Below are 13,629 nucleotides of genomic sequence, written 5' to 3' on the forward strand. Positions count from 1 at the left end.
AATGGGTTTGGTTTTGGCGTTTGTGGTCAGTAAAGTTCATTATTCCCTTACTTCTAACACCAGTGAAGAAAACAGATGGTGATTCCAGAAGACATTTAAAAAAGGTACACTTTCCATAAACAGCAAAACTAAGTATCTATCTATCCATCCATCACCCAGCCATCCGTTCATCCACCTATCCATCATTTATCAATCATTGTTCTATTTTTGATGATGCTATGGACATAATCAATTCTTTGAGGGATTTGTGATAATTGTTATTAAATTATTCTAAAAGGCACTCCTAATGCAAAAAGGGTAGTAAGTAAAGGCTCTGGAGTCAGAATGTAGAGTTCTGAAACCTGAATCTGCCACTTGTCAGCTTTGTGACCTTGAGCAATTTACCTAAGCTCTCTGGTTCTTGGTTCTTGATGTAGTTGTTGTAAGGATTAAATGAGCTCATATATGCCAAACGCTGTTCACATTATCAGCATTCAATAAACGTTAGCTACTGAATTATTAACTTCTGGTGTCTCAAAATAAATACTTTGGTTGACACAGCCAGTCAATCTAGTATGTAACTTTTAAAAGTATTTTGATTGAAAGTAAAAATCAGCCTGGCTGGGGGCTTCAATATGGAGCCCTGGTGGTGCAGTGGTTAATGCGTCTGCCTGCCAACTGAAAGGTCGTTGGTTCAAAATCACCAGTGGCTCCTCGGGAGAAAGATGTGGCAGTCTGCTTTTGTAAAGACTTACAGCCTTGGAAGCGCTTGGAAGCCTTGGGGTCACTATGAGTTGGGGGCTTCAATAGACAGGGTTCCTGTGGTTCTTAACTTGTGTTATGGTGTCAGGGAATTAACTCTGAAGCATATAAGCCCAGATCAGTGGTTCTCAAACTTTAGCCTGTACAGAATCACCTGGAGGGCTCGTTCAGCTGATCACTGGGCACCAGCCCCAGAGTGTCTGATTCTGTAGGCCTGGGTAGGCTGGAGAACATACACTTCTAACAAGTTCCCAGGTGATGCTGCTGTTGCTGGTCTCAGGACCACACCTGGAGAGTCACTGTTCCACGAGAATTTCTAACACAATGAACATTCTAAAAAGGCACGTGTATGTGTGTATTAATAAAAGAGATATATATTTTCTTTTAAAAACAGCCTATGTTATGTTGTATGGTTAAGACTTCTGTGAAAATACCAACAGGCAATCCAAATAGTGTGTCGAGAGATCTGGGTAAAAAAGTAAATGGAGACAATAACATCGTTACTTAATGTAATCCCCAATGCTCCATAATAATACGAGCTGCCTGATCACACTGACTCAGGTAATGTCTAGGGGAGACATACAGCGTTTGGTATTGAGAGTGACAGCATGTGTGGCCTGTTTTCACTAGCAGAAATGTCACTTTATTGAGTGAGACCCAAAATGTTGGAAATTAGAAGGAAAAAAAATGCCTTAGTTCATGTTGGATTGTGAACCCTCTCTCCCATTCATTTAGTTGAAATGCTTACTTTTCTAAAAACCTACTTATCTATCTCATCAAAGGTCCCCTCCACCATGAAGACATTACTGATACCTCACCTGCTCTGGTAGCTGTCTCCACTTTGTCCATTCTCCATGACAGCAATGTTCATAGGGTAACTTGCATTGCTGATTTGTGTGAATGAGCTTTCTCCTATACCGCTCAGGAAATAGTTTGTGTTAAGCATTACGTAGTCTAAAGAGGGCATGGTATCCAACCTCAAACAGTTTACACTCTACTTGATAATATCACTTTCACATCTGCCTAGTGATAGCCAATACACTGCGACTTTGAGATTCCTTGGAAAGCCATGTGGAGGAGTCACAGAAATTGAAATAAACAAATAAATAAATAGAACCCTTCACTAGGGAACTTAATACCTAATGGCTGACAGAAATATTCAATTTTTCTAATGCACGAAACCAGGCCAAAACTCAAAGTGTTATTATTATCTAAGAAGATCCACCTGCTCTATAGGTAAAAGGCAATGGAAAAGGTTCCTCAAAAAGCCATTGTTGGAGTAAACACTGCAGCATTCATAACAGAGCAAACATTTTCACCATTCAACATGAGATAATAGCTTGACAACTGGAAAAGTAGCAAGGAAGACACAGGGAAAATGGTAGCAAGCAGAAAACAAAGACCGTTTTTCATGGTTCTAACACACTTGAAACCAAAAACATCAAGATAAAATCTAAATACTAGGCTTGATAAGTGCCTCAGTTTTCAATTTTTTTTTTTCCTTTACATTCCCTATCATCTTATCCTTTTCACCCCAAAGTTGATGATGTTTGCTTGACAAGCATCTCCTCTGAAGAAACCATCCTATTCACAGCCCTTGTTGACAAAAAAAGACATGCTTCGGACCATGTGACTCCATCTCAAAACACTGCGGTTCACAGAGTTGAGACTGGGCACCTGACCAAAGGTCCATAAACTGGTCTGTGAGCCTTACCTATGGCGTAGGTCCAAAAGATGAGGGGGGCAAATAAACCTCCTCCTCTTATAAATATTAACTAAGAAACATGTAACAACATTGCCATGAGGATGAGCCATGGCCAGGATAGGCCAAAAGGAAGTCTACCATTGGAAAGAGGAGAAGAATGGACATGCAAATAAGAGAAGCAGAGAACATTAAAACCAATCTGTTAACCCATTTTTTAAAATCTGCTTAAATATCAATAACTTGATTGATCTGCACATAATCTATTAAAAAGTTCATGAACCTAATTTTCCCATACAAGAAAGTTTGTGTTGTCCCTTTAACATATCTACATATATTTCTCTCCTACTTTGCCACAGAAATGATCTAAATATCACGTTCTTAAATTAAAAACTATATGCTTCTCAGCTTTCATATTTAGAGAAATGTAGAAGACTTGATATTGATCATCTTTAAATCAACTCATGGTATTACCTTTCAACCAAATAAAAATAGATCAAAAAAAAATCATGTGTTGTTTTGTTTTGCTGTGAAGTCGTCCTTATAATTACCAGTACGCAATTGAGTATCGTTGCAAATATATTGGAATTTTTGGGAAATACTTATTGAATCTAAAAAATGAAAACAAAATAATTAAAAAATAAGGAAACTACATCTCTTTCTTAATTATTTTGTTCTCATTTTTCCTAGCTGCTGCAGTCTGAAACTGATCGAACATGCAATCAAGATGCATTGATAATTACTGGTGATTAGAATGCGAAAGTTGGAAACAAAGAAGAAGGATCAGTAGTTGGAAAATATGGCCTTAGTGACAGAAACAATGCCGGAGATCGAATAATAGAATTTTGCAAGGCCAATGACTTCTTCATTGCAAATACCTTCTTTTACCAACATAAACGGCTACTATACACATGGACCTCACCAGATGGAACACACAGAAATCAAATTGACTACATCTGTGGAAAGAGATGATGGAAAAGCTCAATATCTTCAGTCAGAACAAGGCCAGGGGCCGACTGTGGAACAGACCATCAATTGCTCATATGCAAGTATAAGCTGAAACTGAAGAAAACCAGACGAAGTCTACGAGAGCCAAAATATGACCTTGAGTATATTCCACCTGAATTTAGTGACCATCTGAAGAATAGATTTGATGCACTGAACACTAGTGACCGCAGACCAGACAAGTTGTGGAATGACGTCAAGGACATCATACATGAAGAAAGCAAGAGGTCATTGAAAAGACAGGAAAGAAAGAAAAGACCAAGATGCATGTCAGAGGACACTCTGAAACTTGCTCTCGAACGTTAAGCAGCTAAAGCAAAAGGAAGAATTGATGAAGTAAAAGAACTGAACACAAGATTTCAAAGGGCAGCTTGAGAAGACAAAGTAAAGCATTATAATGACATATGCATAGAGCTGGAGATGGAAAACCAAAAGGGAAGAAGACACTTGGTATTTCTCAAACTGAAAGAACTGAGGAAAAAATTCAAGCCTCGAGTTGCAATAGTGAAGGACTCTATGGGGAAAATATTCAATGACGCAGAAAGTAACAAAAGATGGAAGGAATACACAGAGTCATTATACCAAAAAGAATTAGTTGATGTTCAACCATTTCAAGGGTGGCATATGATCATGAACCGATGGTACTAAAGGAAGAAGTCCAAGCTGCTCTGAAGGCATTAACAAAAAACAAGGCTCCAGGAATTGATGGAATATGAATTGAGATGTTTCAACAAACAGATGAAGCACTGGAGGTGCTCACTCATCTATGCCAGGAAATATGGAAGACAGCTTCCTGGCCAACTGATTGGAAAAGATCCATATTTATGCCTATTCCCAAGAAAGGTGATCCAACCAAATGTGGAAATTATAGAACAATATCATTAATATTGGAAACGCTGGTGGAGTAGTGGTTAAGTGCTACAACTGCTAACCAAGAGGTGGGCAGTTCGAATCCACCAGGCGCTCCTTGGAAACTCTATGGGGCAGTTCTACTTTGTCCTATAGGGTCGCTATGAGTCGAAATCGACTCGATGGCAGTGTGTTTTGTTTTTTTTTTTTTTTGGTTTGTTTTTTTATCATTAATATCACACACAAGCAAAATTTTGCTGAAGATCATTCAAAAATGGCTGCAGCAGTATACCGACAGGGAACTGCCACAAATTCAGGCCGGTTTCAGAAGAGGACGTGGAACCAGGGATATCATTGCTGATGTCAGATGGATCCTGGCTGAAAGCAGAGCATAACAGAAGGATGTTTACCTCTGTTTTGACTACGCAAAGGCGTTCGACTGTGTGGACCATAACAAACTATGGATAATATTGCGAAGAATGGGAATTCCAGAACACTTAATTGTGCTCGTGAGGAACCTTTACATAGATCAAGAAGCAGTTGTTCGGACAGAACAAGGGGATACTGATTGGTTTAAAGTCAGGAAAGGTGTGCGTCAGGGTCGTATTCTTTCACCATACCTATTCAATCTGTATGCTCAGCAAATAATCCGAGAAGCTGGACTATGTGAAGAAGAACGGGGCTTCAGGATTGGAGGAAGACTCTTAACAACCTGTGTTATACAGATGACACAACCTTGCTTGCTGAAAGTAAAGAGGACTTGAAGCACTTACTAATGAAGATCAAAGATCCCAGCCTTCAGTATGGGTTGCACTGAATTCTAATCCTTATAAAATAAAAACAGTATTGATAATATATTCTAAAAATAGTCCCTTGCAATTAAAGACCAGTTTGCCTGATAACGGCTATTAATACAGAAAAACACATATATTATCTAGCTATCCATCTATAAAATAAGAGCCCGAAGAATAACCATGATAATCCTTCTAAGATACAACTATTGGTCTCTACTCATCCAGAACAAAAGCGAGAGAAGGAAACCAAAGACTCAGGAAAGAAAGTAATTTACAGGGCTAATAGTCCACACAAACCCTGGCCTCATCTATACCAAGACCAGAAGAAGGAGATGGTGCCCACCTACCACTACCAACCATTCTGATCAGGCTCACAATAGATGGATCCAGACAGAACAGGAGAAGAATGTGGAACAAAACTTGAATTCTTAAAAATTCCAGATATACTGCACCTATTGAGCCTAGAGGACTCCCCAAAACTATTGCCCTAAGATATTCTTTAAACCTTAAACCAAAATTATCCCTTGAGGTCACCTTTTAGCTAAATAAGAGATTGGCCCATAAAATAAAGAATATCACCCATGAGTAATAAGCTTCTTTAAAAAATCATCTACATGAAACCAAATGATCAACACTGTCTCTAAAGCAAAGGTGAGACAGTAAGGGGACAGGGAAACCAGAGTACTAGAAATGATACAACCAGAAAGGAATAAGTGAGAATGATGACGACACATTGTGAAAAATGTACTCAATCTCACTGAATAATCTGTGTAGAAATTGTTAAATGGGAATCTCATTTGCTGTGTAAATTTTCACCTTCAACACAGTAAAATATTATTAAAAACAATAAAGAATAACTATAATAAGATTAATTATATGACAGCCACAGGCAATATTGACATCTCTTTTTATTTGCAGCAGAATCCTCTCATGAAAATGAAGGCATATAAGGAACCCTATTATTTAAAACAGCTAAAAACAGAGCTACTCTGGTTCAAGCAGAAGTAGTGGAGGCCCTGAGTTCCCCCCAATGGGTCTCTCCCTCTTGCTTCCAGCAATGTCCACTGAAGCACTTCTAGAAAACAGAGTTTGAAAACCAACATTGCAGATTGCCCAGGCAAGCTACAGATGAAGAAACAGAATCCTTGGAAGCCACCTTGCCAGTCATCAGTCTACACACATGGCTTACCAACCACAACGCCGAGGTGCCTCTTCTGTACTGTGTGTGTGTGTGTGTGCGTGTGTATAATTCAGGTACATCTATTTGAAATATCTATAAAACTATCCATACAATGATCTGGTATCATGGTAATTTTCTCTGGAATCCTTTGCGTAATGCCATCAACATGAAATAATGCAAATAACAGACAGAAGTTTTAAAAAGTAGAGCGGAAAAAAAAATTCTGGTTTTCTTTGAGGGGGCTAGGGAAGAAACAATAATGGTTTAAATCTATGAGTTAAGTAGAATTACTAAAATGATCTTGTTCTCCACTACAGCATGCAATAGAAAATGGAGCATGTCAAGTGTTTTTGTTATTGATTCTATTTTAAAACCTCATGGAAAAGAGTTTTTTTTTTAATTTTAGTAAAAACATATAGCTGAACATAAGCCATTTCAACCCCTTTAACGTGTGCACTAATTAACATTTTACAGGGCATTCATTACATTTACCATGTTGTACAACCATCACCACTCTCCATTTCCAATTTTTTCATCACCCTTAACAGAAGCTCAGAGCCCCTAAAGCAATAACTCCCTATTCTGTCCCCCCACCCACTCCTAGTAACCACTAATAACCTTTGGTCTCTATGCATTTTTGCCTATTCTAGATATCCCATTAAGTGAGATTCTACAGTATGTGTCCTTTTCTGTCTAACATATCTCACTCGTCACAATGGGGAAGACACAGTTTCCATTACTCTGCATTTTGATAATACAGAACCAATGAGATGGGGCAGTATAAATTTCAAGAGCCACTTTATCACATTCCCCAACAATATAATAGAAATAACTAGAAGCAAATGTTTAAAAACTTAGCAATTTTTAAAATGTTACCAAAATTGGAAACCAAGAAAATATGTTCAGTTCCCATGCCAGGTATTCCATGTCACATAGCTAGATCTAAAAACCAAAGAGACATGCCATCCAAGTGGTTAAATAATGAGAAATTCCTTTATTAAACACTAAGTTCAAATCTACCAGGTGCTCCTTGGAAGCTCTATAGGGCCATTCTATTCTGTCCTATAGTGTCACTACGAGTTGGAATTGACTCGACGGCAAGGGGTTTGGTTGTTTTTTTTTTTTTTAAATGGAAGATATTAGAAACCCTGATGGCGTAGTGGTTAAGTGCTACGGCTGCTAACCAAAGGGTTAGCAGTTCGAATCTGCCAGGCGCTCCTTGGAAACTCTGTGGGGCAGTTCTACTCTGTCCTATAGGGTCGCTGTGAGTTGGAATCGACTCGATGGCACTGGGTTTGGTTTTTTGGTGGTTATTGATAAGGATATACAGAAAAAGAATGTTTGGGACAGTGCAGGAGAATTGATTATAGATGACTAGCATAGAAAAAGGGAACTCATGAAATATTAGAACTAAAAGAAGAATTAAAGCAGCTATCCCAACATTTTCATTGAAAGGTAATAAAATCACCCAAAGAGAATAATTCAGTAAGTGAGCTGAGATAGGACTAATGCTTTATCACCTTATGCTGTGTAACATCTCCAAGGTGATAATTCATTCATTATTTCAAATTATCTTCATAAGAACCTATGAAATAAGCAGGAAAGATACTCTCACCCCACCCTCCAGATGAAGAAACTTTGAGGAAGAGAGGAGCACAGGCCCTGCCCAAGAATTTCTAGGCTCACTGGTAGGACAACATCAACAGAAATAGGCAAGGAGAGTCCATCCTCAAGACAGTTCAGAATCCCATACTGGCACCCAAGATCAAAGGGCTACAGAAATTCCAAGAAGGGAGCTGTTAGTATGGGTTAGAAACATTGGGAAACATAGACACTGGAGACAGGATGAAGCCTAGATAGCATCTGTTAAGATCCCATGATTGAACCAAAAAGGAAACGAAGGCCCAGAAAGCTTAAGTGATTTACCAATAGTCAAACAGCCAAATGACAGCGCTGTCATGCTGGGACCCGAATCAATGCTTCTGTAGTCCCCATTCTCCGTACTCAAAATGTGCAGCCAAGAAAAAGAAAACAGCACTGTTATTTTCTCCTAAGTAACTTACAAGTGTACTAATGTAACTCTGAATATTTAGAAATGTGGACCCAGAAAAGCTATAGTTATTAACTATTGAGTGACATCTTTAGGGAACAAGGAGGTAGATGTGTAGGGCTGGGGGCATGGTGAAGCACTAGGCTAGGCATTTTGTCCTGGGTCTGCCATATGTAGTAGGGTTCAGCTTCTATGTGCTATACCCTGGGCAAATAACTTCCCCATTTTCAGCCTGTGTTTTCTCAACAGCAAAATGAGGAGTTTGGATTTGATCTCTAAGTTTCCTTTCACTTTAATAAAAATTCTGTAATTCTAACATATTCACATAAATGCAACCTATCTGATATAATATGGAGCTTAACATTTTTTGTTGCCGTTGTTATTGTTACTTTTCTTCCCCACTTATAGCCACTTACTAGAACCAGATTACTCTGTTCCTATTTCTTGAAAGTACTATTTTGATAGTTGAAAATGCAGAAGACGTAGAGTAGATACAAACAAGATACAATCTGAAATACCCATTTCAAAAATAGGACCACTGCTAACAACTGTAGAGAGGAAGCCACATTCAGTTATACTGCTTTCGGAGCTAACACCCAATTAATGGAAATGGAAAAAGATAGGTGAGAATAATGGCATTCTAGCAAGCAGACAGGAGGGGAAAAGGCGCAACACACATTATGTCTTATCTTAAAGGTTAAGAATGGGAAAAGATACGGAGAAATTATCTAAAATGACAGGAGTCATATCGTGTGACTAAAAAAGATGCATTGGCTACCTAATAAGCATCTTAAATCTGTTCATTGTTTTCTCTTTGTCGAAATTCCTGTTTGAAGACAGTTCTGGGAAACACGAGCCAGTAGCATTACTAGCTGGCTCCCCGGTCCATAAAATGATCGCGCACAGTCAGGGACACAGGGACTGCTGGAACCATGAGAGAAAAAGTCATACATCCTGTGGACTGCCATGATCAACAGAAAGTTGCTTAAATTTAGAGGAATGCGCTCATAAATATTACCTTATTGGATTCTTCCAACAATCCTATTGAATAACAGATACTATATTCCCATTTTACAAACGAGGATGTTGCTGTGGAGTCAATTCCAACTCAAAGTGACTCCATGTGACAGAGTAGAAAGAACTGCTCCCATAGGGTTTTCTAGGTTGCAATCTTTATGGAAGCAGATTACCAGGCTTTTCTCCTGCAGAGCCACTGGGTGGGTTTGAGCTACTAACCTTTCAATTAGCAGCCAAGCACTTTACTGTTTACACTGCCAGGACTCCTTACAAATGAGGATACCAAAGGTCGAAGAAGAAAAAGAACTCTTCTAAGGTCACTCAGGTAGTAAGTGGAAGAACTGGAATGTGGGTCTCAAAAGTCTCCCCGTAAAGCTCATGCACTTTGCATGACACAGGCTAGAAAAGCAAATGGAGGAAAAGCCTTGCCTTCAAACCTCAAACTGGAGATCATAGGGGCCGCGGCAGTCTGCTTCTGTACAGATTTACAGCCTTGGAAACCCTACAGGGCAGGCAGTTCTATTCTGTCCTATAGGGTTGCTATGAGTTGGAATGACTCAACAGCAATGCGTTTGGTTTTCTGGGTTTTATTAGATTACTAAGTATTAGGTCATGCTTGTACCTACAGGTAAAAGCCAAGCTCCAGTCCCCTCCTTTGTCATCTAGAGCCGTATTTAACACAGTTTTCATTCATTCATGTTCCCACTAACATTTATCAAGTATTCAGGACTCATTGATACAAAGAGCAGGTATTATTAAAAAAAAAAAAAGAGTGGTCCTCTACCCTCCGAGTGTTTACAATGGCATGAGAAACATTAGTTTACACAGAAATAACCACATTATAGGGCAAAATATAGGAGGGTAAGAAAGTATACGAAACCCGTGGGGATAAGAGCAAAAATGAGTGAAAAAGAGCCAGAGAGAGAGAAGCTAGATAGAAAAATCAGAGAGAGCCGATGGAAGCAGTGAGAACTGAGAAGACCTTAGCTGGACAAAAAGCGATTTTTAAGATATTTACCCCATGAGCATAAAGATGTAGGGGGAACACTGCAACAGGCATCAGCACTTGGAAAACAGAAGTGATCCTTTAGGTAAGACCAGAGTTAGAATAGACTCAAAGAGTCAGCCATGGTCAGACAACGCAGGTGTGCAAGCCCTAAGCATTCAAGGAACTTGGCCCTTATCCAGGGTACAGATACCTAAAAGATAAACAAAGCCCCCATGACGAAGGAGGATGGGCAGGAGTAATTGTATCTTCAGACTTAAGAGCTGACTTGGGAACAGACACATGATATGATGCAGGATTGACATGAAGGACACTCCCAGCAGGAATTCCTATTGTTAGGAAAAAAAAGGTTGCCACTGATAAAAAGTGAGTAAGAGACCATGTCAAAAAGTTATAATAGGAACAAATATGAATCCATAAGACAACAAACGTGGTCCAAGCTCACAAACATTTCTGCCCTAAAAAAAAATAAAATATCAAAACCATTGCCACTGAGCTGATTCCGACTTATAGTGACCCTATAGGACAGAGTAGAACTCCCCCATAGAGTTTCCAAGGAGCGCCTGATGGATTTGAACTTCCGACCTTTTGTTTAGCAGCACTTAACCACTACACCACCAGGGTTTCCACTACTGCCCTAGACCCACAGAATACAAATGAACAGACTACTATGAAAAGAGTGCCATTTTGCTAGGTAGAGACTGAAAAAAAAGTCTAAAGGAGGAAAGGAATGATGTCTCAAGCCTCACTATTCTTGTCTCCACTTAAAAATCCTTCTACTCCAAAATTCTGCCCGTCTGCCCTTTCAGGCTTCCCTGAGAAATGTTTTCTTTTTCATAGACTATTCAGAGTCAAACAATAATCAAATGTCTATCACTTGCTTAGCAACAGTTCAGTACCTAGTCTGTATTATAGAAACGAGACAAATAACAAAGCAATAATGAAAAGCTGCATAGGTCATTTCCACATTTCCCTTCTTCCTCTCCCTCCTCTGCCATGAATGTTTTCCTTTATGATATACCCCACTTCAGTCAGATCTAGAGACTCTGTCCCTGTCTCCGGTCTCTCTCAGGGCCATAACACTTTCCATCTGTGGTTCAAACTTGAAATGAATCTGGTCCCTCATCCCTACCCCTTCAAGATTTTAAAGCAGTGTGATCTCTGGCCAAGTCATCCGTTTCTCAGTGTGAGTCTTCTCATAAGAAACAACCAGTTGCCAACGAGTCCATTCCGACCCATGGCAACCCCACGTATGAAGAGTTGAACTGCATTCCATAGGGTTTTCCTGGCTGGGACCTTTCAGAAGCAGATTGTCAGGTCTTTCCTCTGAGTGGGTTTGAACTGCCAACCTTCAGGTTAGTGGCCAAGTGCTTAACCATTTGTGCTACCCAGGGACTCGTCATGAGAAATTAAAAAAAAAAAAAAAAAAAAAACACATTGCCATTGAGTCAATTCCGACTCATAGCGACCCTATAGGACAGAGTAGAACTGTCCCATAGGGTTTCTAAGGAGCGGCTGGTGGATTCAAACTGCCAATCTTTTCCTTTGTAGCCATAGCTCTTAACCTCTACACCACCAGGGTTTCCTCATGAGAAATACAGGGATAATAATACCAACTGCACAAGACAGAGTGAAGATGAGGAAGGACGAGGCTCTGGGTGCCAGGTGAGCCGCAGAATGCTAAGCATGCAGTAGGCCTTCTATAAATGGTAACTAGCGGTACATTCTGTTGAGGAGAGGACTACAGGATTAGACTAGATAGGTTCTTGGAGATACTGCAGCTATTTAAAAAAAAAAAAAAGTCTTGGTCTCAGGGTGAGGCTAGATTTCGGTGGTCAAAGAAAGGTCTCATAACAAGGAAAGTTTGTGGTTCTGAAGGGAAGCCAAGCCTCCTCTTAGGACTATCTGCATCAGAAGTGCTTCAGCTATCCATTACAAAGGGAAATTCTCCTAGACTTAGCAAATCAAAATCTTTGGGGGCAGGCCCTAGGAATAAGCATTTAACACCCCCTCTCTTGTCTCTCCCCAATTCTCTGCCACACTAAATTTGGAACCTGCTGGCCTAGAATTGGGTTGCCTGGTGGTAATCCAAGTGCTAACAATAACTGGAACAATTTAATCAAAATCCCACAACTCTGAACGCATTTAGGGAGAATTCTTTACTAATGTCTTCTAACCCAATTCCTGGGGACAGGGAAAATACTTTTCTCTCATTCGACAGCTCTGCATTTTTACCCACAGTGCCAACAGAGCAAACACAGTCTACTGCACTTCTCGTTTACAGACACGGCAACGATGTATACCACCTCCAAGGGGTGCTGTGCGTTTCCATTTATTGGTGTTTATAAAGTTGTCTGAGTGTTCTGATAAATCAACTCTAAGTTGGCATTATTCATAGCACCCTGTTGGAGCTTAATACATATTCAATTAAAAACAATGACAACAATACAGCAATATCCACAAATTAGCATTAATTATACCAATGCATTCTTCTCAGCCTACTGCCACAATTTTACCTACGCAGAACTGTTTAATTCTGAGACTGGATAGTCCCCTCTCATTAATGAATGGAAATCTTTGCATAGCAATATCAATGCTGCTTCTCGTAAATTTCATATCCCACATGCCTCAGGGTTCTGATTTTTCAGAGGGTCTTCTACTCAGCAAATGCTAGGCCAGGAAAAACATAAACAGCCCTTGGAAAGAATCATAATCCTGCAAAGCATCCTGGATTCCTCTCTCCCCGTTACCCACCTCTTTCCAAATTGCCCTGGGATCTAGAGCCCCTTCTCCACCTTCATGGCCACTGCCTTGGTTCGGGCCCTCGTTGTCCCTCTCACTGGCCTTCTGTGGTCAATTCCAAGCCATTCTGTCATCACCACTTCTGACCACCGAAATCTTGCTATATGTGGCAATCAGTCTAAATGCAGATTGGACCATCTGATTAGCTTGCAGAAGGTTCTTTATCGTTCTCTAATGATAACTAACATCACCTCAGACTGGAAAAATCCCCAAAATGCCATCAAAACCACTAAAGAGAACGCAGCTCATTTATTTGAATTGTGGGAGTGGCATTAAGACACTCAGGGCAACTCTTAACAAGAGAAAGGAGAGATACTCAGACAGAAGGAGTGGCTTAGCCATAGGACTACAATGCTACATGCCCCTCTACTTAGTTCGGGGATCAGCATTCTTCAGGGGGCAACATCTGGTGGCTGGCCAAGCAGTCCACTGGACTAGAAGCGGCATCACCACCAGCTCGCCTGGCTTCCCCGCCCTGCCTCA

General features: G+C 40.0%; 1 protein-coding gene across 29 annotated transcripts in view; it reads right to left on the bottom strand.

Moving 5' to 3' along the window:
- The window catches only part of LPP (LIM domain containing preferred translocation partner in lipoma), a 761,291-nt gene that overhangs the window by 381,556 nt on the left and 366,106 nt on the right, over positions 1-13,629 (bottom strand). For 2 of the 29 annotated variants that reach the window (XM_064274026.1, XM_064273985.1), the window contains exon 1: positions 13,099-13,628. The exons of the other annotated variants lie outside the window; for them this stretch is intronic. The gene's annotated coding sequence lies outside the window, so the exon portion shown is untranslated. Of the gene's footprint in view, positions 1-13,098; position 13,629 lie in introns of those variants that run through there. 29 annotated transcript variants of the gene reach the window in all.

Source organism: Loxodonta africana, chromosome 1 (assembly GCF_030014295.1).
Source record: "Loxodonta africana isolate mLoxAfr1 chromosome 1, mLoxAfr1.hap2, whole genome shotgun sequence".
NCBI lineage: Eukaryota > Metazoa > Chordata > Mammalia > Proboscidea > Elephantidae > Loxodonta > Loxodonta africana.